Below are 24,405 nucleotides of genomic sequence, written 5' to 3'. Positions count from 1 at the left end.
GCCAGACGGAGCCAATATCTACTCCTCCCAAGGAACCTTTCGTATTTCCCTATCCCTCAAAGATGCCATCTCAAAAGAGCCTTCCTCCTGTCCGCTCCTCAGTTCGTCAGCCTGCTTAGCATGTTACCATGAGAGCTGCCAGTCACTCCGCAACAAGATGACCCATTTGGACTAGCTCCTCACGTAAGATGTTTGTGACAGCTGCAAGTAGGCGAGAGGGAGAGGGAGGCAGAAGCCAGGAGAGGAAGGTGCTTCCTTCACAGGCTGGGGTGCGGTGCAGCCCCCCACCCCACAAACTACCCCAGGATGTCACTGCAGGAACTGGGATTCAGGAAACCCGCTTGCAGCACAAGGAGACAGCTTTGGGTCTTGTCCCCTCCCCAGTTTCCTTCCTCCCTCCCTCAGGCCTCATCCTGTCTTTGTCCAGTTCCCTTGTTCTCTCTCCCTCTCCATTGCTACCCACAGGTGTCAGGTGGGAAAAGAACAGAGAGGGGGGTGTAGGTTGAGACCCCCCTTAAAAAACCCCCATTAAGAACAGGAGGCCGGAGGCCAGCTTTGTTTGTATGTTTAATCTCGCAGCTCTCAAGCACTCTAATAAATTTCCGAGGCTTCGTTTTCATGACATTTTGAAACCCCTGGGATTAGCTAGGCTTGTTTGCATCTTGCCTCTGAGGAAATCTGGGGCAGGAGGCAGGCCGTGCCAATGGCAACGCAGACCCCTTGCTGGCCTAAAGCGCCTGTTTCTCATTCACAGCTCATCTCCACAAATGTGCCCAGTTCTTTGCCGTATCCTATTAGGCACCAGGGTGAAGTGTCTGGCACACTCTGATTCTGGCAACTTTCCCCGTGGCGGTCTCTGTGCGCCTTGAGTTTTGGTCCATTCCTTATCTCTGCTGTTTTCTGCTTTGTGAGTGCTGTTTACGCTCACAACGGCCCTGTGAGGTAGGCCTGGCCAAGAGAAACCAGAAGGAGGCACTGCAGCTGGATTCCCCTCGTCCAAATTCATCATCGTAAGAAGATAAGAAGAGTCTGCTGGGTCAGGCCAAAGGGGGTCCATCTAGTCCAGCCTCCTGTTCTCACAGTGGCCAACCAGATGCCCAGTTCTCTTTCACAGCCATCTAAGTTTGGGGCCTCCTGCAAGAGTGAGTTCCATCGGTTAACTCTGTGCTGCGTGAAGAAAGACTTCCTTGTAATCTCTGAAAACCTCCTGGAAGGGAGGAGAAAGTAACTCCAGGAACAACAGACGGGACTGCCAGAGTTTGATTCAAGGCAGAGACGGCCCCCGAGTGCAAGCAGGCAGGCCCCCAGAATCTTCTACTGTTGCCCAGATCTCCAGCCAACAACCAGAGCTTTCACCTCTCTGCAAAACCAGCCTGAGCTTTCTTTGGCCTCACCCCATTCCTAGCTAACCCATTATTTTTCCTTAATAAGATTCACACTTCCTCTCCTTCACCCGTCATTAAAATTAGAAACTTGGGAAATGCTATGTAGCCGAAAGGATGCTGAGCCACCGCTGCATCCTCCTCGCAGAATCCTTCTTTGCAAAACAGGCAGGGGCTGGCTCTGGGGCTTGAGGAGGGTGGGTCTTGGGCAGTTCGTGGGGCCTTACCAGGTGGAGGGGCGCAGGGCATTCACATACCAGGCCTCTTCTCTCTCCCCCTCCCATTTAGCTTGTCCTGATCTATGTTGTAAGACACCCACACAAACACCCCTCTGCACCCCGTACAGGAACTGAGGAAAGAGTTGAGATCTCTCATAAACAGGATTATAACTGCAATATGTTAATAAAGGGTAAAGGGACCCCTGACCATTAGGTCCAGTCGTGGCTGACTCTGGGGTTACAGCGCTCATCTCGCTTTACTGGCCGAGGGAGCCGGGGTACAGCTTCCGGGTCATGTGGCCAGCAGGACTAAGCCACTTCTGGCAAACCAGAGCAGCGCACGGAAACGCCGTTTACCTTCCCGCCGGAGCAGTACCTATTTATCTACTTGCACTTTGAAGTGCTTTCGAACTGCTAGGTTGGCAGGAGCAGGGACCGAACAACGGGAGCTCACCCCATCACAGGGATTCGAACCGCCGACCTTCTGATTGGCAAGCCCTAGGCTCAGTGGTTTAACCCACAGCGCCACCCGCGTCCCTCAATATGTTAATACTGCCCTGTAATTCTTGTGGATTCAGTGCCATCAGAGAGCCAGTGGGGTGTAGCGGTGAGAGTTTCGGACTACGACTTGAGAGAGCAGGGTTCGAATCTCTGCTCAACCATGAAGTTCATTGGGTGCCTTTGGGCCAGTGCCTGCCTCCCAGCCTAACCTGCCTGCCAGGGTTGTCTTGTGGGTGATTTATTCAGGAGGCGAGACAAGCTGTATATGCCACCTCGAGCATCTTTGAGAAAGAAAAAGTTGGGATAGAAATGCATGAAATACTAAAATAAAAATATGCAAGGCAGGAACATTTTAAAAGGTGTGCAGCATCAGGGCTGCATGTGGCAGAATTTAGGCAGGTGAGATAGGAGGGGTTTTATATGCCCCACTCAAGTCCAACACGCTCTGAATGTATGCTTGCGGCAAGCCCTAAGTTTCAACAGAGAGCCCTTCCCTTTTGCCCATCCTGTTTTTGGACTCTTAAAAATAAAACAGACCAAACCCCCTCCTCCGCGAAGTCGGTTCCCCCAGACACAGCCGAGCAAAGCGATCTGATGGGAAGCTGGGCGCACTGAGAGCCACGCTTCCGCTTTCTGGGGCTGGCTTGGCGCCAGGCGGCAGGCATCTTTCAGTTCTGCACAGCTGGGCTGTTAAAAGATGGGCTCCTTCCCAGAGAGTGAGCGAGAGAGAAAATGCTTCATGTGCGCATGCACACACACACACACACACACACACACACACACCTCCCTGCTCAGAATTCCTTTCCCAACAGATGTGGAGCATTTCAGCCCAGCCCCAGAGCAGAGATCCCAGCATTCTGCAAAGGGAAAGGAACAGCAAGTTCACATTTCCTTTACACAGATGGGAATCGCATCAGGGTTGTTTTTTTATGCACTAGAGTCTGTTCTTCCTGGGGGGGTCTCCTTTATTCCTTCCACAGTTCCATTTACCCGTCTTTATTTATTTATTTTTCTACTCTTAGCTTTTGCACCTTTCACGCTCCTTGCTTTTGCAGCCGCAAGCCTGTCTCCTGCACCCTGGGCCTGCACCCTGGCAGTTTCCTTCTGTCCTCTTGCAACCCCCCCCTCCACTCCCCACCTCTGGAAATGCAATGGAATGTCCGGTTGGCTGCTGTGAAGCCACTGGGGTGTGTGCAAAAGAGAGAGAGAGAGAGGAATATTCAGGGATGGAACAAAGGCGAGGCAGGACAGGGGGGTACCAGTGTAAGTGCCCAAACAATAGCCCTTTTGTCCAGCTCGCCCCAGCACCCAAATCCCGAGACAATGGCAAGCGGCTGGCTGATGGTGCTGACACCCAGAGACAGACGCAATTCAGAAGATATGCTGAATGGTCCAGCTGTTTTCCACCCTGGCTACTGAGGGAGGGGGATGTTGCTGGGGGAGGAGTAGGAAAGCGTGTGTGTGTGTGTGTGTGTGCACAGGCCAGCTCAGGAATGAGGGATGCAAGCAAGATAGCTGGGCCACGACTCAAAATGGCAACTCTGGGTTCCCTAGGGCAGCTGCAGGCTTGTAGAATCTGCTTTGTTGTTTGCAAGAGAATCTCAGGATCCACCAACCCGAGCCAGGCGCAAAAGACATGCTGTACATCCTCAAAAACAACAACAATTCCAAATGAAGCCCAGAAATTTGTTTGAGCACAAGAAGACGAATGGAACTCACAGTCCTTCAAAAAAACCAAACCACTCCTGGTTACCCCTCAAGCTTTCTTCATTTCAGCGGTATAATTTGCAGGTGTGGGGAGAAAATGATTATTTTGTTGCTACTCTTATTAAACAAGTGGAAGTCAGGCTTCCTTGCTGGTCAACTTCAACCTGGGGATCAACCGGTTTTTCTGCCAGCCTCTGCCCTTGGGGTTTTCTGCAAGCTTTTAGGGGGTGATGAGGCTGCCTTGAAAGCAGGTTATGACCTGCTGGATTGCAAGTTTCTTGAATGCAACATGTAAAACTTGCACACTTCTCCTTGGTTCCCCTCTGCCCCCCCCCATATGCCTGGACCTGTCCAGAAGAGGATCTGTGCGACATCACCTCTGCCACTTCCTTCAAACCCCTCCTTCAAACCCCTTTTCCGCAAAGACTTCTGCAACAAAACCCAAGTGCGTGTCTTGGGTGCAATCTGCCTTGATTGGGTAGCACAGGAGTGGAGAAACCTCAGGCCTTGGGCCCAAATGTGGCCCTCAAGACCTTTCTGCCTGGCCCTTTCAGCTCTACCCAGACTACACATGCATAACTTTATCTGTATGCCGCCTTCCTATGGTTAAAAGCATGCTCAAGGTGGCTCACAACATAAAAAAAACATAATTACAAAGATAAAAAGTAGTCATGAACAACAGGTGAGGCATCAAAAAGTACACAACCCAACGGAAACAATTTCCATATAATTCACAACATCTAATATAAAGATACAAAAAAATTAATATCAGTAACAGGAACGAAAAACAACAACAACAATACTGTTCAGCAGCCTCAGCTTTTGTAGATGGAGTCCGTCCAGGCCCCACCCTCCCAGGCCAAGTGGGAAGGTCTTCCAGGTCTTCCAGGACTCACACCCCTCTCTGGTTCTGCTGTGGATTCTTCTGGAGTGTTTCTGCCTAGCTACCATGTGTCCTTGAGCTCAGATTGTGCTTCTGGCATTGCGGAGGGATGCAGGAGTAAATTGAGATGTCTTGCTCTGAGCACTTTCGCTCCCGGCCCCACCCACCCCTGGCATCCAGCCCCCAGGCCGCCAAAGGCATTTCCCGCCACCTGCTAGAGTCCAAGTCCGTCAAGGCAGAGATCTGACCTATTGCACAAAGTGCCATATGTACATTGATGGCACAATATTAAAAAATCCCGCAGCAACTGCCTTCTTGTGAGGACGTAGGAAGCTGCCTGATCCTTCCTCTAGTTCACCAGTGTCTCCTCAGAGTAGCAGTGGCTCTGCAAAGCACCTGCCAGGCCTGCGAGAATCACACAGGGCCAGACCAGAGAGGCTCCCTGGCCTTCTGCATGCCATGCACACTGAGCAGGGTCCCTGCCCCAAATACGGATCAAAGTCGCCAAGAGGGTGGTGAACTCAAAAGCATAACAGCCAGAAGATGGAGCTGCTTGTGGCAACATGGACAGAATGCCAAGGCACAATGCAACCTGCAACTCTATTCTTATTATTCCCACCCACCTGAATGGGTTGCCCCAGCCACTCTGGGCAGCTTCCAACAGAATATAAAAATACAACTTGACTTCCTGCTACTCTGTCCTGGAAAGAGATGCTTTTGGTTGCACTTTTGAGCTGAGCATCAATGGACTCTTAACTCTCAGCGCTTTCCTCCAAGGCTATTCTACCGAGAGTCAGCCTGTGTGTGTATGAGGAACGAAAAACCGGAAAAGTATGGCCCGGTAAAGCCTGGCTTCCTCTTTGATTCTAAACATCACAAAGATCAGCACAGGAGCTTCTCCAGAGAGGCCTGAAGCAACACCCATGGAAATGAATAACACTGAATTGGAAAGGAAAGGAGTTTATCGTGGAGGATAAGACTAGCAATGGCGACTGCCTGTGATGACTTGGTTCTGTCTTCCTGGTTGGAGGCAACAATGGTTCTGAATTCCGGTTGCTGGAAACCAAAGCACAGGAGAGGGCTGCTCTTGCGCTCGGATCCTGCTTGTGCGTTTGCCATTGGGGCATCTGGCTGGTCACTGTAAAAACAGGCAAAGGGTAAAGGGACCCCTGACCATTAGGTCCAGCCGTGGCCGACTCTGGGGTTGCTTTATTGGCCGAGGGAGCCGGCGTACAGCTTCCGGGTCATGTGGCCAGCAGGACTGAGCCACTTCTGGCGAACCAGAGCAGCGCACGGAAACGCCGTTTACCTTGCCACTAGAGTGGTACCTATTTATCTACTTGCACTTTGAAGTGCTTTTGAAGTGCTAGATTGGCAGGAGCGGGGACCGAGCAACGGGAGCTCACCCCGTCGCGGGGATTTGAACCACCGACCTTCTGATCAGCAATTCCTAGACTCTGCAGCTTAACCCACAGTGTCACCTGCACCCCTGTAAGAACAGGAGGCTGGACTAAATGGGTCCCCTTCGGCAGGTGACCCAGCAGGCTCTTCCTTGAGTCTTATGTTCTCACAAGTTGCTTACCAACTTAACCATCGGCCTCAAGGCTGAACTACACCACACTTTCTGGGTGAGAGACGTGCATTTTGAGTTGGACTCTGTTGTTGAACTGGAAAAAGAAGGAAGAATTGGGTAAGGGAGCCTTCTTGCACTTCTATGCATTCTCATTCCGTTATGTGTGGCAGTTCTGACATATATATTTTTTTAATCTCATTTAAATGAAGAGGATTAAGCTCTGGATTCTTCCTATAGTTTCTGAGCCTGAAAATCTCCAAAAACAAGTATTTGATGAGCAAAGGGAAGATCTTAAAAAACAAAACAAAGCAAAACCACTCTTGGGGAGACCCAATCAAGGATGAGCAAGCCCATTTTGCTTTTATTCACACAGCCTCCTGCTGATGACAACAGATGAAGCCAGGTGGCTGCCTTGATATCAAATGGCTCTTGAGCGCGAGGCGAGTGCTGTTGAAGGAGGAAGGTCTGATGCTCTTGGAGATGCTCTGCCATGTGCAAGATTCTTTCCCTGGCATCTGTCGGCTAATCTGCTGTGCAGAGCAAATGGTTTATAAAATACAAGAAATCCTGGAGAGGGTGCCTGAAGGAAAGGATACGGGGCTGGTTGAGGCTACTGATGGCTGCAATGCTTCTGCATAAGTTGCTGGAAACTGCAGGAAGGGAGACTGTTCTCATGCTCAGGTCCTGCTCACCGCCTTCCCATGGCCTCTGTGAGAACAGGATGCTGGCCTGGCCTGAGAGGCAGACACCAGTTTCCATGTTTTAAATAAAACATGATAAGGGATCTCTTTTAGTGATGTATGGAAGTGAAAGCTGGACCATCAAGAAGGCTGATCGCCAAAGAATTGATGCTTTTGAATTATGGTGCTGGAGGAGACTCTTGAGAATCCCATGGACTGCAAGAAGATCCAACCTCTCCATTCTGAAGGAAATCAGCCCTGAGTGCTCACTGGAAGGACAGATCCTGAAGCTGAGGCTCCAAGACTTTGGCCACCTCATGAGAAGAGAAGACTCCCTGGAAAAGACCCTGATGTTGGGAAAGATGGAGGGCACAAGGAGAAGGGGAGGACAGAGGACGAGATGGTTGGAGAGTGTTCTCGAAGAGACCAGCATGAGGGAGGCAGTGGAAGACAGGAGTGCCTGGCGTGCTCTGGTCCAGGGGGTCACGAAGAGGCGGACACGACTAAACAACAACAAGGGATCTCTTTGGGGGTAGATTAAAATCCATGCAACACACCAGGGAAAGAGGGTTGCGACACAGGCTGGGGCGATGGCAAGCAGCTCCTGCCTGAGCCGCCAGTCACTGTTTGGCGAAATGAACTCAGCCCCTAGAATGACAGGCAGCTCTGCTAAGGTTCTGGGACAGCTGGGTCTGGGAGCCAGGGAGGTGAGCAAGCAGATGTGGAAGGAAGGAGTCAGGGAGACAGCTCCGCGGGGACTATTGGGAGGGCAGAACAGGCACCTGGATGCAAAGGGCCTCTGACGAGGGGTGACACTCGCTCGAAGGGAACAGAGAGGAGCGGAGATGCGCACACAGAGAGAGAGAACATGGGAGTGGGGGGAGAGAAGACTGGTGAGGAGAGACAGGCTTGCAACTGAACAGGTTCAAAGCAGGGCTGCTGCTGTGATTTCAGGCTCACAAAAGGGGCGATCTTCCTTCGAAACCCACCCGACGACATCAAAATGTTCCAGCACGTGGTTGGGAAAAAAGTGCTTTGCAGGAGGCAGGGCTGGGAAGGCTTGTGTACTTGGCATCAAAGCTTCCCGTCCAAGAAAATGAAACCGAACCGAAACCAGATTCTGCAACTGTTCAAGAACATTGCACAGATTTGCTCCTTTTGCACGACTTACGGGTTCAGGATCAAGTGTGAGAGAGAAAGAGGGGTGCGGTGGGGGAAGAGGGCAGGAAATAGATGCCGGGCAGGAAGACACAACCACCCTTGGACCACTGGAAAGTCCACCTCAGCCTCCCCAGATTTCCTCTGAGATGGCCAGGCTAATCTCGATGGCCATAAGAGCTAGAAACTTGCATGGGCTGTTTATTTAAAGATGAAAACATGCGCACACGTGAAAGAAATCCTTCCAGGTTCCTGGACACAACCCACGCTTGATATTCACACAGGTTCCATGGATGCCATTGGCAGCTGGAGGAGCAGCCTGGGGAAAGAGCAAGTCCTGGTTTCAAGCTGAAGATCAGCTCTTTCGTGGTGGCCTCAAACAATCCTTTGGCTGCAAGGGGAATTCCCCCTCCCTTAATTCAGGATGCTACAGTCTACAGATGCTGTGTCTGCCTGCCCTTTTCCCTGAGCTGTAAAAGCACCTTCAAGAGGGTGATGGGAGGTGACACAGTCGTCTTCCAGGTGTGCAAAGAACCACCCTCGCCACACTAAACGGGACAGCAAGCCTCACACCCAGATCTGAAGCATAAATGGGAACCTAGGAAGCTGCCTTATAAGGAGTCGGATCCACTACTCCATCTAGCTTAGTAATGGCAACACTGACTGGCAGCAGTTTGCCAGAGTTTCAGGCCTGGAGAAGCCGGGGATTGAGCATGTGGTGTTCTGCATGCAAAGCTGCTGAGGTTACAGCTGGTCCCTTTAAAAACAAACTAAGATTGTAGTCCTCATGGTTCTGAAGAAATGGCTCATTTAACAGGAACAGAGGGACCTTCCCTGTACCAGACAGGACCCCTGAGCCCATTGAGCTCAATTTTGTCTTCGTAGATGGACAGAGGCTCGCCGGGGTTACAGGAGACCCACCCTCAGCCCTGTCCGGAGAAGCTTTCAAGGACTGGACTTGGGATCTTCTCCATGCTCTCCCCATTGAGCTATGATGGCTCCCTCCCTCCCTCCCTCCTCCTCCTCTGAAGGAGGCCTAGCTTAGCTTGTCACTGTTGTTGTTTAGTCGTTTAGCCGTGTCCGCCTCTTTGTGACCCCCTGGACCAGAGCACACCAGGCCCTCCTGTCTTCCACTGCCTCCCTCATGTTGGTAGCTTCGATAACACTGTCCCACCATCTTGTCCTCTGTCCTCCCCTTCTCCTTGCGCCCTCCATCTTTCCCAACATCAGGGTCTTTTCCAGGGAGTCTTCTCTTCTCATGAGGTGGCCAAAGTCTTGGAGCCTCAGCTTCAGGATCTGTCCTTCCAGTGAGCACTCAGGGCTGATTTCCTTCAGAATGGAGAGGTTTGTTCTTCTTGCAGTCCATGGGACTCTCAAGAGTCTCCTCCAGCATGTCATTATAATGTATATATATATCCAGGGCTTTGAGATGCATATAAAGTCAGGCTCAGCATTATTAACTGGACTTAGATAAGCAGCTGACTTTTAAATGGACGAGCTGAGATCAAACAATCTGGCACACTCCCATTAAAAGGAAGAGGGGAAAAAACTCAGCTCTGATGTGCAGCTTGTCAGCCAAGAGGCAGCGTCCCAGGAAGGGCAACGCTTTGGCCCAAGATGGCTCCAGCCTCCAGCTGACCTTCTGAGCTAGCTTTGAGCTGCAGGGCCTCCCTCTCATTTTTGCAATATTTTGTCCTGGTTTTGCCAGGCAAGAGGAGGTTTTGGGGACGCTAATGCCCTCTCAGCCACCGACATTTCTAATCCCACAGGTATTCTGCTCTCCCTGCCACCCAGGTTATCCTTTTCCTCCTGTGGCAAAACAGACTGGCTTATTTTTGCCAAGTTTTCCTTCCCAGAATTACTGACTCCTGTCCTGGAATATTAGGGGAAACAGGAGAGGGAAACATCTGAATTGTGCACCCAGTCAAAAATCTGGGGAACGGATGAGGTCGGAAGTAAGTAAGTAATTCTAGTTTAGTATTTTGTCAAGATGATGCAAGTGCCTTAATAGTTAAGGCGGGCAGGGGGGGAGAGACAATGCACATTTTGTAAAGTTGCATCTCGCAAAATGCACTGGGATATTTTTTAGGATTCTGCAAGCACGTTTATTAACTGCGATTATGTCTTTTGGGTGGGGGTCTGATCCAAAGGGAGGCGCGCACACAGAGCTGCCCCTCAGCCTTCTTCCTTGCCAATGAAGCTGATCCACACTGCAGCCTATAAACCACAACTCAGAAGCATATAATTGTAGAATTCGAAGGGGTCTCCAAGGGTCATCTAGTCCAAACCCTGCAGAGCAGGAATCTAAACTAAAGCATCCCTGACAGATGGCCCTCCAACCTCTGCTTAAAAACCTCCAGAAAAGGAGAGCCCACCGCCTTCCAAGGTCGCCCATTACCGTCATAAAGTTCCTCCTAATAATGTTTAGTTGGAATCTCTTTTCTTACAATTCGAACCCACTGGTTCAGGCCCTGCAGCAACAGAAAACAAGCTTATTTAAGGGACTGCCTTGGAAAGCGGTGGACTCTCCTTCACTGAAGGGTTTTATGAGCGGTTGGGTGGCCATCTGTCATGGATGCTCCGGTTGCAATTCTTGCACGGAAGGGGGTTGGACTAGATGACCCCTGGGGTCCCCTTCTAACTCTACCATTCTATGATTCTATGAACTTCAGAACTGAGGGAGGGCTTCAGTGTGCTTGAGTTACCTGCGCAGCGGAGTTCGCTTGCAGAAGTGGCCCCGGGGGTCTTGGAACAAGCTCTTCCGAAAGCCAAGCGGAGGCGAAAACTTTCTGTCCACTATCGGAACCCGAAGGAAGGAAGGATGAAAGACGACTGGAAGCTGTCAGACGAACTGGGAGCCTTTTAATAGGCACAAAACTGCCTGGGGGTGTGTGGGGAAAGGGAAGAGGCTGAACGTGAAGGATCAAGGATGTTCCCGCTTTGGAGAGCAGGCCATAGACAGGGCCACCTGTGCCTCCCAGCACATCCACGAAGGATCTGACGGAAGGCGAGGCAGCTGAATCACCACAGAGAGGGTGACAGCCCTTGTCATGAGATGCAGAAACCACGCGAGTCCAAAGCGAGGAAGGCAGAGAAAAGAGTTTCAGAAGTATCGTAAGAAGGATGTGGATAAAATTCAACCGAGGGGGGAAGGGTAATTGCCGAATGACGCACACAGGGGGGAAAATATATATAAGCCAATCTCTTATTTGCCTGCTATCAGTAGTGTTCTGAGTTGGCTGCTGTCAATCAAGGGGAGAGATCTTAAGGCTGCCTTCCCCCCCCCCCTTTTAACCTGAAAGCAGTAACTTTCGAATGAAGGAACAGAGGTGAGGAAAGGAGATATTTATTTATTTATTAACTTTATATTGCGATCCCCACCTGAAGAGCACATGGTGGAAGAGCATAAACTTACAAAATGATGACATAATAAAAATGAAACAAAAACCAGTGACTCTCCCCTCTGGCAAACACACTGAAAGGGCCATCGATTGCAGCTCGAAATGTGCAGTGAAGGGACCACGTGAGTCTACCTGAGGAGAGCACAGGTAGGAGACAGAGAAGCTTTGACCTGGCCTTGGCACATCAGAAGGGAGATGTCCCCATGCCGCAAGTAGGGTCAGTTTGGAATGCCTCTTGGTTTCTCCAGCCCAAGGGCCACATTCTCTTCTGGGCAATCTTCTGAGGGCCACATGCCAGGGGTGGGTGGAGCCAGATGGAAATGTGGGCGGGGCAAGGGATGTGAATGTCCCCCTTGTACAGGAGGCTAGTTTCCTCGTACACACTCTGGCGTCCCTCCCTCTGCATCCTCCATCCATGATCAGGGCCCAAGGACACATCCCAGCCGGACAAAAATATTTGGGGCTAGTGAGGGGGTGCAAAGGGCAGATTAGAGAGAGGCAGAAGAGACTGAGAGCGGTTGCCCCAAGTTGTCAGGGGTGTGCGAGAAGCTGAAACAGCTTGGCTTTAGAAGGGAAGGACCACATTTGGGAAAGCACAATTAAAAGTTTGAAGACCACAAATTATTTGAGGGAAAGGCAGTTAAGGGTGTGAGCTGTGAACCAGGATGCTCGTAGTTTGAACCCTGCCTCTGTCTGCTTTTGTCCTTCTCTGTAATATGGGGGTGATAACTTTGTGGCACCCCGACAAGGTTGTTGTAAAAATGAACTGGCCTAAAGATGTCGCTTTGGAGAATTTTGGTGCATCATGTGAAACATTTTGAACAAAAGCCCTAACATAAAAGGAGGCCTGTGGGCTCAGATCAAAGGCCCCCCTATCTCAGCACCCTGTGGAGAACACCAAACTCACAACAGGGTGTGACAACAACAGCCCCCACAAAAACGACCTCCAGACCTAAACAAAGACTAAGCACTAAAGCAATAAAGCCCAAACTACGTCCTGCAAGCAGAAGTCAATATAAGAACATCAGAAAAGGCTGGCGGCTGGGTCAGAACAAAGGGGGTTCATCCAGTCCAGTTCTCCCAGGGGCCAACCAGCTGCCTTAAGGGAAAGTCCACAAAAACAGAACTGGAGTTCAACAGCGACACTAGTCTCCCCTCCTTGCGATTTCTACAAACCAGCAGGACTGCGGGAGGGACCCCCAGCGATAACTTGCAAGTCAGTTTATTAAGATGGTCCCAGACGGCAACTAAGACAAAGTGTGCCCTCTCTGGAGGACCCAGATGACAGCAGATCCCGCCCCCCACAACACACACAGCAATGACTCTGCAGCAGCAGCAGCAGCAGCTTCTCGTGGGACTGGGTTGTCTGAAGGGGCCCATTGTCTAGCAAGACTCCAACGCCGCTGTCCGAAGCGTGATGGCATCTGGACTCAGCGGACACAATGGGGCCCTTTGCTGGGGCTGCCCTGCTTCCACGTGGATGTTGCAGCGCGGACATTGAAAAAGTCAAAAGTCACGGTGGAGCGAGGAAGAGGCAAAGCCAGCCCGACTCTGCGAATGACCCACGTGGGGCAGTGGGACCGCAGGAGGCAGTGACTGTCACCAACTTGGATGGCTTGGAAAGAGGACGAGCCAATTCACAGAGGAGGCTTTGGAGCAATGTTTTCGAATACCAGTTGCTGGAAAACACCGAAAGGGGAGAGTTGCTTTTGTGCTTGAATCCTGCTTTCAGGTTTCACCCACAGGCATCTGGTTGGCCACTGTGGGAACAGGATGCTGCACGAGGTGGGCTATGGACCTGATCCAGCAGTCAGACTCTCCTTACACTTTCACGACTTCAAGGAATGCAAGCGAGGCAGTATGAGCCGCCCAAGAGATAATCCTTTGCAAGCCCACCTGCTCTGCTAACATCCTTTGTGTTTGTCCTCCGCTGCCTGTAGCCATGATGGCTAAAGCGGCCTTCTCCTTTCTGTGGGGACATCCCACCCCCAACCTGACTCTGCCACAGTCCTTGGAAGTGATTCACGTCCGACAGGGGTAGCTAACGTGGTCCACTATTCTGTATGTTGCTGGACTCCAGTTTCCACCAGCCACGGCCAGTCTGGCTAATGGGTCAGGAAGGATGGGCGCTGGAGTCTGAGAAGACCAACATCAGCTGCTGACCCTCACGCTACGGATGTAAGAATAGCCCTGCTGCTGTTCAGGACAAAGGGGACTCATCTAGTCAAGCACACTGTTCTTATAGTAGCCAACCACATTCCCTGGGGGAAGCCCAACAGGATCAGGCCCAAAGGGGGCACAGCTAGTCCAGCCTCCTGTTCCCACAGCGAAGACCCAGATTCCCCCACGGGAAACCTGGAAGCAGCACAATCCTTGGCACCTCCTGGTAGGGCTGGGAGAGATCCTGACCTGGAATCTTGGAGGGCCACTGCCAGCCCGTGTAGACATTACTGGGCTAGATGGACCAACAGTCTGACTCAGGATAAGGCGGCTTCCGGTGTTCCTGGGACAGGAGCACAACAGCTGTGTGATCTCAGCAACTGGTATTATTCAGAGGCACGATGGTGGAGGAAGGAGGAGCGCAGCCACCCTTGCGGCTCATAGCCACGGCTGGTCTCCTCCTCTGGGAAGTGATACGATCCTCTTTCCAGGTTTTCCAAGCTGGGGGCCATCGCTACCTCCTGGGAGAGTGAACGCCATAATTCAGCTCTGCACAGAGCATGGAGGGCGGATTTCCTTTGGTCTCTCCTGAATCTCCCAACATTTAGCTTCCTCAGATGTCCCTGAGTTTAGTACAGTGGTACTTCGGGTTACAAGGGACGCGGGTGGCGCTGTGGGTTAAACCACAGAGCCTAGGACTTGCCAATCAGAAGGTCGGCGGTTTAAATCCCCGTGACGGGGTGAGCTCCCGTTCCTCAGTCCCTGCTCCTGCCAACCTAGCAGTTCAAAAGCACGAAGTGCAAGTAGATAAATAGGTACTGCTCCGGCGGGAAGGTAAATGGCTCTGGTTCGCCAAAGCGGCTTAGTCATGCTGGCCACGTGACCAGGAAGCTGTACGCTGGCTCCCTCGGCCAATAAAGCGAGATGAGCACCGCAACCCCAGAGTTGGTCACAACTGAACCTAATGGTCAGGGGTCCCTTTACCTTTACCTTTTTACCTCGGGTTACAAACACTTCGGGTTACAGACTCCGCTAACCCAGAAGTAGTACCTGGGGTTAAGAACTTTACTTCAGGATGAGAACAGAAATCGCACGGAGGCAGCAGGAGGCTCCATTAGCTAAAGTGGTACTTCAGGTTAAGAACGGACCTCCGGAACGCATTAAGTCCATAACCAGAGGTATTTTGAGAGAGGGAGAAAAGCTTCTCCCCATCCACTTTCTCCAAGCACGGAAAGGAGTCTCCGGCCAAATGAGCCCAAGGGGCCCACATTGCAAAACATCACAGAAGCATCTGTCCCGCTACTCCTGAGGAGCAGATGCTGGCTTAAATGCACCTTTTGGCCTGATCCTGCAAGGCCCTGGCCTCTGACCGAGTGTTATTAGAGGAGCCCATTTCAGCTTGAGCAGGGTGCATTTACCCAACATGATTTATTTATTCCGTCTGTGTGGAGAGTGCATCTCGGTGGCTGCCTCTCCCGCTCCAAGGCACAAGGTATCAGCCCAGAATCACAGAACTGTGGGGTTGGCAGGACCCAAAAAGGCCAGCTCCCGAGATGCAAAAGTATCCAAACACCGTTTGCAACGCCACAGCAAAACTCCAGCAAAGCGGGAACCACCGTCCCTGTCAATCAATATCAACTAAGCATCAAAAAGGAGGCAACAAATCTGCCAATCAGCAGGACACCAGGACACTCACACACACACACACACACACACACACACACACACACACACAGAGAGACACACACAGAGACACACAATTGCAGCTAAAACTGAAAATGAACATAAGATAAATGAAAAGTTGGATAGATAAAGAACAGTCCCACCTCAGGGCTGTCCACAACAGGATGCCAAAAAGACAAAGGCTTTTTCATGTTCAGTTGGTACCTCAGAAGGCAAAGAGATGCTGAGGAGGATGTCAGGGTGGGGAAGAGGAGCGGTGGTGGTGGAAGGAAGGCTGTGCCAGGGAAAGAACTGAAGCTTGATGGGAATGAACAGCTTGAGGACTAGTCCCTTGAATACTCTGAACCCAGTGATTGAGGGGTGGCCGTCTGATCTGCTTCAAGTTCTCTCTTGGCTAGGGCAGGGAGAGCTGAGGGAAAGAGTCTGGGTGCTGTTCCTGCCCACCAGGGTGGACATCCCCATTTGCTGAGTGCATTTCTATCCTGCCTGTTCTCCAAGGAGCTCAAGGTGCTTCCTCCAGAGCCCCATCCCCTACAACCCCAGGAGGTAGGCTGGGCTAAGTGATTTGAACCCGGGTCTCTCCCACATCCCACACTCCACAGCCATGTCCAGGCTGGTCCCCTTTACAGAAGAACTTTGCTTGGCCGTTTATCACCAGAGTTTAGGTACCAGAAACTCCCAGGTTCATATCTGCACACAGCTGAGAGCGCTGGTGGCTCATTCCTGTTTTCCCGAAGTTTTCTTCCAGGGCTCTGTTTAGCCTGCCATAGAACTGTAGAGCTGGAAGGGACCCCTGGGGGTCATCTAGTCCAACCCCCGGCACTGCAGGAATCGCAGCTGTTCTTGGGCCTTCTCTAGAGTAGAGAAGGTCGACCATCGCTCCCTTGCAGACCATGCCAAGCTCAATCCCCGCTGGCACCTCCAGGTAGGGCTGCCACGCCAGGGCTGCCAGCCCGTGTAGGAAGCACTGAGCCAGGTGGACCCAATGGCCCGACTTACTCGAAAGCGGCTGCCTATGTTTCCTAGATTGGTGGAGGAAGTGGCAAACTGGGAGGAGCCCCGCCCTGTGCCTGGTTCCTCTCCTCAATTTGGAGCACCTTGGGCAGATGGCATCAAGTCGGGCTGATCAGGGGCAGAGTTAAGTTGCAGGGGGAGGGAAAAAATGGGGGGGGCGAGAAAGAGCTGAAGAGTTAGACTAGGCAGCAGGGACGATGCCCCATTGGGCTCTGGCCGGCTCTCAAGGCAGTTGGCACTTTTAGAGTTTTCCCTGCACAATGTGGTTCACTTTGGGCTTTTTTTTAACGGGGGGGGGGCAGAAGGGGAGAGGGGGCAGGCGATGGCCTGGGAGCCCGGAGAGCAAATGCGGCCGGCAGGGTGGACGCCGAGTCCGGGCAGAACATCTGCTTTGCATGCATACGGTCCTGGGTTCAAATCCTCCCTTGTCCCCCCTCCACCGACATCTCCCTGCCCTGAGACCCTGGAGAGCTGCTGCTGCTGCTGCTGCCTGCCAGTGTGGACAGTCCTGAGCTTCTCTGGTTCGAGTCAGGCGACGGCTGCTGAGCTCTGTCCAGAAATCTGCCAGGGCAGCAGTCCAAAGAGGAAGCGGCAATGATTCAGCCCGGGATCTGGGTTTGAGTCACCCTCAGCGGGCGAAGGAGAGCCGCGCGGCGAAGGGGGCTCCCCGCCTTGGGCGCGCCCGGAAACGGGGCTCTCTGCGTCCCCATCATCGCCCCCGACTCCCCATCGTCCCAGCCCTCCATCAGCCCCACCGCCCCGACTTTGGTCGCTCAGACCCCCAGCGGGCGGGCGCGGGCGAGCCTCTGGCCATGTGCAGAGCGCACGGAGCGGCGGCTGCGCCCCTTTCGGATGGATCTCTCTCTTTCTCTCTCCCTGGCGAGGGATGGCTGAGCCGGAGGAAAGGCGCTGGACTTACCGGCGGCAGGAAGCGCCGGAGCAGGATGGGTCCCCTTGGGCGGCGGCGAGCTCGTCCTCCTGCCCTCCCCGGACGGGACGCGCCCCTCGAGCCGGGCGCAGCGGCAGCGGCGGCGGGCGAGCGTCTGTCTGTGCGCGGCGGCGGCGGCGGCGGCGAGGCTTCTCCTTTCGCGCTGGGCGGCTCTCCGGGTCACCCCACCCTCCTCCCGCTCTGCCCTCCTCCGCGCCGAGTGATGTCAGCGGGGGGAGCCGCGGAGAGGAGGAGGAGGAGGAGGAGGCGGGCGGGCTGGCTTTTTGTGCTGATGGCGCGAGGCTTGGCAAAGCAGGAACCCGAAACCAGCCCCTTTCACACGTGACGCTCCGGAGCGCGCGTCTCGCCAAAGGACCCCCGGAGACGAAAGGGCTCTTTGGAGGGGTTCAGGAGACGGGCAGCCGCCCCAGCCTGGCCGGGAGAAAGGAGGGCAGCAGCGGGCATCACCTCCCGCCGCCCCATCTTTAAAAAAACCAAAAATAGCCCTAAGCAATTAGGGAAGACGCTGGTCCTTTCGGATGGCGGCCCCTTTGTCCTCTGCTGGGGGCAGAGTGGTCGGAAGCAGCCATATACCGAGTCAGACCCTGGGGGTGCATCTAGCTCAGCGTCGCCATGAGAAGCCCAACTTTGGCAAAAGTGGCTGGACCAAGTCCTTCCGAACCCGAAATGCTTTCTTGGTTTTTGGAGTCTGCATTTAAGCCACTTGGCATCTGCTCTGATTGTTGCTGGTGTCAGGCCTGGAGAGCTGGTCCTTATCAAGGCCGCTGTGAGTGAGGACAGGGTGCTTGAGTAGATTAGCACCAGGACCACCGCCTCTTGGGCCTGATCCAGCGGCTTTAGGACTCCAGGTGAAGATGCCCAATGCCCAGCCTACTGAGAGACTTTTAAATCCAGATCTCAGATCTGTTCCAGGCTTTTAGCTACCTCTTTGCATCTTCTATGGTTCTCCGCTCCCTGCTGCTAAATTTTTCATGCAGGGCTTCCTTTACTGTTTTCCATTGTTCCGTGGCAGTTATTGTATTTTTAATGTTTTGTATTGGCATCCAAAGAGCACATTGCGTTTGGGCAGCAAATGAGTGCTGTAGATAAATATAGTCCAAAATACCAAATACAATTTCACACCAGCCTAAACATGCTGTTAAGAAATAAGGAAAGATAATTGTAGAATAAATAAATACTAAATACCGTTGCATGCCAGCTGTCAAACACAACCAGGTGGCTGAATGCTGTTGCATGTTAACTTTCAAGAATAACATGGCATGGCCTCGGTGCAGTATTATTCAGTACTGAACTAAAATGTCATTAGGTGTCAAATACAATTTATTTGCTGGATATTCAATAAAGGTTTGATTGAGTGAATGTGTAGGGCTGGGACACCTATGAATCTTTTGATACTGTTGGACTCCCGCCTCCCAGCAGCTTCAGGATGGTCAAATATGGTAGGAGTTGGGAGTCTGGCAACATTCAGAGGCCCACAGATATTCCCCGTCTTTGGAAAAAGGTACATGTGACCCTCAAATGCTTGGGCACAAGTTTCATTATGGCTGCCATTTGCTTGCTCAAAATCCCCCAGCTGGGTTTGGAGGAAGCTAGCAGAGACATCACCTTGCCAACAAAGGTCCGTATAGTTAAAGCCATGATTTTCCCAGTAGTGATGTATGGAAGTGAGAGCTGGACCATCAAGAAGGCTGATCGCCGAAGAATTGATGCTTTTGAATTCTGGTGCTGGAGGAGACTCTTGAGAGTCCCATGGACTGCAAGAAGATCCAACCTCTCCATTCTGAAGGAAACCAGCCCTGAGTGCTCCCTGGAAGGACAGATCCTGAAGCTGAGGCTCCAAGACTTTGGCCACCTCATGAGAAGAGAAGACTCCCTGGAAAAGACCCTGATGCTGGGAAAGATGGAGGGCACAAGGAGAAGGGGATGACAGAGGACGAGGTGGGGGGACAGTGTTCTCAAAGCTACCAGCATGAGGGAGGCAGTGGAAGACAGGAGGGCCTGGCGTGCTCTGGTCCAGGGGGTCACGAAGAGGCGGACACGACTAAATGACTCAACAACAACAATTTCCCTCTCCCATCAGCTGATGCAGTTGCGTGGGCCGGGGTGGGTGGGACCTTTCCCATGTTAAGTTCTTGCCTTCCGTGCTGCCAGGAAACCTTCTCAGTGTGACTTGAGAAAGAAAGGAGGAACTCGAGATCTGAGCAGGCTGCGCCTCTTTCCTCCCACTGTTTCCCTGCACACATCGCCCTGTGGCTGGCCATGAGACGGAGATGAGATCAGCTCTTACACTTGCACTTCCTGAGATCAAGCGGCAAGTTTCCATCCACAGAGGGATCCTCAAGAACCTTTCAAGACAAAAGAAGAATGGCAGACGAAATTAATGGCCTGTGCAGAATTGGACAAAATGACAGGAAGGATTCAAAACCTGCGGGAACAGAGATTCACAGAAGATTGGAAGAAGTATACGAATTGTTTGAAGAGCAACTGTAACCAACAAATTACGCTAGTAGGACTACAAGAAGTTTTGTAAGGAGAAATATACAAAGTGTTACAAAGTAGAAATAGGCAGAGATATTGATTATGAGTTTGAAATGTAATAGGGAAGATAAGAAATGCATACTAAGAGATTAGATTGGAAAATTTTCAGACAGGATTGATGGAAGTCAAAAAAATTGAATAAGATGTAAAAGTATGTTTAATTACTGTTGAAAATGATATGTTAAAACACACACACACACACACACACACCACCTTTCAAGACTCATAGCCTCTCCCCCTCTGTGGGTTTGTCCAGTCCTCTTTAAAAGCAACACAGGTTGCTGGCCTCCTGCAGATGTGAGTTCCATAGCTTAAATTTGTGCTGCATGAAGAGGGACTTCCTTTTGCCCGTCCTGAATGTTCCCACGTCCAGCCTCCTCAGACACCCTCAGGCTCTAGGGTTAAGAGAGAGGAAGGACCACGTTTCTCTAGCAGCTTTCCTGCAGAAAAGTCACTGCAAAGATGGTTTTATTTCAGAGGCAAGTGTGGAAATGATACCAGCAAAGTGCAAGTAGATAAAGAGGTACCGCTCCGGCGGGAAGGTAAACGGCGTTTCCGTGCGCTGCTCTGGTTCGCCAGAAGCGGCTTAGTCCTGCTGGCCACATGACCTGGAAGCTGCACGCCGGCTCCCTCGGCCAATAAAGCGAGATGAGCGCCGCAACCCCAGAGTCGGCCACAACTGGACCTCATGGTCAGGGGTCCCTTTACCTTTTTTACTGGGGGCTTCTTAGGGCTTTGGACTTTTGTCCTATTTTTTTGCCTGTTGGGTTATGTTGCTAACCCCTTCCCCACCAACCTTTTGGCATTAGGAAGGTGGGGGGGGGGGGTTTAATTTGGTGTAAGAATCTTTTGCCAGGTGGTGCCTTTTCACTAGGCAAACAGCACAAACTATGTCTCCCAAGTTAAACTCTTCTGTTTTTTTTAAAAAGAGGACAGAATCCAGAGCCCCCCCTTCCTCAGGAAATAGATCTCGGGGGGATCTTTCAGATCCTCTGTGCGCCTCGCCGTCACACCACAAGATTAAGGGCATAAAAGGCTTTTACAAGGCTTGGTATTAATAGACTGGCAATGTTTCACATGCATTTTTAATGTAAACATTGTCGAGGGGGGGGTGCAGAAGAGAAGCAAAATCCCCCAAGATTCAAATGGCTTCTTTTTAAAACCACTGACCTTGTTCTGTGGCTGCAGCAAAAGATGTCCAGACCGCTGACCATAACGTTCATTTGTAGTGTCATTGGGGCGGAGAGAAGTTGACATGAAATGAGAGTTGGCAATGAACAGTGTGGAGGGGAGAGGACATCACGTTTGGTTCCTTCACTGAACTAGAAGGGCCCCCCTTGGGCCTGATCCAGTAGCCAGGCTCTCTTTGTGGAACCTCCAGGTCCAGAGGCAGTCTATCTAGAGTCCTGGATTCTTAAGGTTCTTTGGCCACGGTGAGAATGAGATGCTGAACCTGGTGGGGTCTCCTTGGTCCTGACCCAGCAGCAGCCAAGCTCTCCTTGTGTTCTTAAGGGCTGCAAGGCAACTTTAACTGCTCAACCTGAGTTTACCCACCTGAAAAGAGCAGGGGGCAGGATGCCCTTTGCCTGCTGCCTGTGTGCAAGTGATGGAGACCTCCTTCTCAACCTGAGTCTTTAGCAGGCCCTCTGCCTCTGAGTTATGGTCTGCCCCAGCCCCGGGCATGTGTGTGAGAGAGAGATTTTATCATAAGCAGTGCCAGATTTACGTATAAGCTAAACAAATATAGCTTAGTTCCCCACTCTCTTGGGGGCCCATAAAAAATTAAAGGGGAAAAAACCATTTCCAAAATATAAGATAAAAAACAAATAAAATAAAACCTACATGCAGCAACAGTATTTTGTGTTGTGTAGGCTCCTATGAATTATGTTTTGAATTCTGGTGCTGGAGGAGACTCTGGAGAGTCCCATGGACTGCAAGAAGATCCAACCTCTCCATTCTGAAGGAAATCAGCCCTGAGTGCTCACTGGAAGGACAGATCCTGAAGCTGAGGCTCCAAGACTTTGGCCACCTCATGAGAAGAGAAGACTCCCTGGAAAAGACCCTGATGTTGGGAAAGATGGAGGGCACAAGGAGAAGGGGACGATGGAGGACGAGATGGTGGGACAGTGTTCTCGAAGCTACCAGCATGAGGGAGGCAGTGGAAGACAGGAGGGCCTGGCGTGCTCTGGTCCAGGGGGTCACAAAGAGGCGGACACGACTAAACAACAACAGGCTCCTATGATGTAAGTAATGGGCCCCAATCATTTTAAGTTAGAGCTTAATAATTATTTCACTATTAATATACTTCTTAATTGTATTTCACTATTACAGGTAATATACTTTTTAATTGTATTTCAGTTCAACAATTACTTTGATAAAATACATATTTTGTAATGTGCAAATGGCTTGAGATGCCTAGTAGGTCCATAAATTACCATATAGCATATATTCAACACAAAAAATAGTGACAACTTGTAGTTGACAAAGGACAGCTGGACATATAAAATGTCCCCATTACCTTCTGTAGTTTAGGGCCTCATCAAACCTAAATCTGGCCCTGATCATAAGTCACCAAAACAGCAGAAGCCCAAATCCCAAGTCTGATATGTTTAAAGTTCTTTAATGTGTTGATTTAATTCAGAAGAGGGCTGCTGTTTCCTTAAGCAGGCAAGCCCCTGTCTCAGGAAGCATAATATTCAGGTGAGACATTCCGCAAGGTTTCATGGAATTGATAACTCCGGTCTTACGGAGACGTGTTTTGACCCTAGAGCAGGACAAAAGAGACCCCTTGTCACCTGTCTCTGTGACTCCATGGGCCTCCCTTGGCCTGATCCAGCTGCTCTTCTGATCTTCTTTTGCCCCTTGCACTTTGTTGAAGACCACCCCTCGCTCTCTGTCCCTGCCTTCTTTTAGCCGTCTGCGAAATGGGGGTAACCGCAACCCACCCTTCCCACCAGGGCAGCCCACAGCATCTTGCTGTGAGGGAGAGGCGGTTTTAGTGTGCTGTAGGAATGATGGATCGCCGCTTCATTTCCAAGCAGCACATGATGCAAACTTGGGACTCTGAGCCTGAATATTCTGTTGCTTTAGCATACATTATTCATACGGACCCATCAATGTGCGCACGAAACTGCCTTTGCTGACGGTGGCGATCCCTCTGCGTTTATATTTTCCGTAAGTGTCAGGTGGTGCCGAACGTGGGGGGCACTCGGACCAGAGCAGGGGCTCCCCAAGTGGGTGGCCTTGCCCCCTTACCTGGGGGGATGCTAAGAGGCAAGGGTGGGTCGCTGGAGGAGGAGACGACTATCAGACTTTGAAAAGCTAGTATCACTGGGCCCAGCTCATCAGTTGTGTTGAATTGATTAAACTAAACCATTTTAATTGGGTCTTGAATAAATGTACCGTTGTTTCTGTTTTGAATTTTATTGTGTTATTATGTTCCTTTGTAGCAGGGATGCGGGTGGCACTGTGGGTTAAACCACAGAGCCTAGGGCTTGCCGATCAGAAGGTCAACGGTTCGAATCCCCACGCCGGAGTGAGCTCCCGTTGCTCGGTCCCTGCTCCTGCCCACCTAGCAGTTCAAAAGCACGTCAAAGTGCAAGTAGATAAATAGGTACCACTCAGGCGGAAAGGTAAACGGTGTTTCCATGCGCTGCTCTGGTTCGCCAGAAGCGGCTTAGTCCTGCTGGCCACATGACCCGGAAGCTGCATGCCGGCTCCCTCGGCCAATAAAGCGAGATAAGCGCTGCAACCCCAGAGTCGGCGATGACTGGACCTAAGGGTCAGGGGTCTCTTTACCTTTATGTCCCTTTGTGGGTCGTGCGAACTGTGATTCTGTTTTTAGGGTAGGGTAAGGGGATCTGGGGATGAGTTTAAGGGACCAGGGAGGCAGTCTGACACCACCAAAGAAGTTTGGGACCCATTGGACCAGCAACCGCAGCAGACTCCTTATAGTCTACAGGGCGCAGACTCGCAACCCTCCAGATGTTCTCTGATTCCCTCTCAAGTGGCATAGCCAGGGATGGTGATGGTGGCAGCTGGGCTCCAAAACATCTGGAAGGATCTGTCATGTCCCTGGTGTGGCTGTGGCTCAGTGGCTGATCACCTGATTTGCTGGCAGAAGATCCCAGGATTCCAGACAGGGCTGGTAGCAACCTCTGGGCTGCTGCCAGCCAGTGTAGACAAGACTGAGCTAGGTGAACCCCGCAGTCTGACTCAATACAAAGCAGCTTCTTGCATTCCTGTCTATGGTGCGGAACAGACGGCCTTAGGAGATGGCAAGCTCTCCTTCCTCAGAAGTTTATCAGCAGAGGTTGGATGGTCAGCCATCAGGGATGCTTTAGTTGTGACTCCTTGAGCATCCCTTCCAGCTCTACAATTCTATGGTATTATGACTCTCTGTTTGGCCTGATCTGGGGAGGCCTCTTCTCACGTTCTTCTACAGAGGACCTGATGCAGAAGGTGACCACTTTCATGGAAAAGGGCTCCCTCCGGCAAGGCTGGCAAAACCCCTGGGGGAGCTAAGCCAGGAGTATTCTCTGTGCACCCATGATGGCGA

General features: G+C 51.5%; 1 protein-coding gene across 1 annotated transcript in view; it reads right to left on the bottom strand.

The window, feature by feature from the left end:
• The window catches only part of PEA15 (proliferation and apoptosis adaptor protein 15), a 54,167-nt gene extending 36,853 nt beyond the window's left edge, over positions 1-17,314 (bottom strand). Inside the window, exon 1 of the mRNA XM_053368218.1 lies at positions 17,280-17,314. The gene's annotated coding sequence lies outside the window, so the exon portion shown is untranslated. The remainder of the gene's footprint in view (positions 1-17,279) is intronic.
• Positions 17,315-24,405: the final 7,091 nt, after the last annotated feature.

Source organism: Podarcis raffonei, chromosome 16 (assembly GCF_027172205.1).
Source record: "Podarcis raffonei isolate rPodRaf1 chromosome 16, rPodRaf1.pri, whole genome shotgun sequence".
Classification (NCBI taxonomy): domain Eukaryota; kingdom Metazoa; phylum Chordata; class Lepidosauria; order Squamata; family Lacertidae; genus Podarcis; species Podarcis raffonei.
The sequence above is the reverse complement of the archived record's forward strand: the minus strand, read 5'-3'. Positions and strand labels throughout refer to the sequence as shown.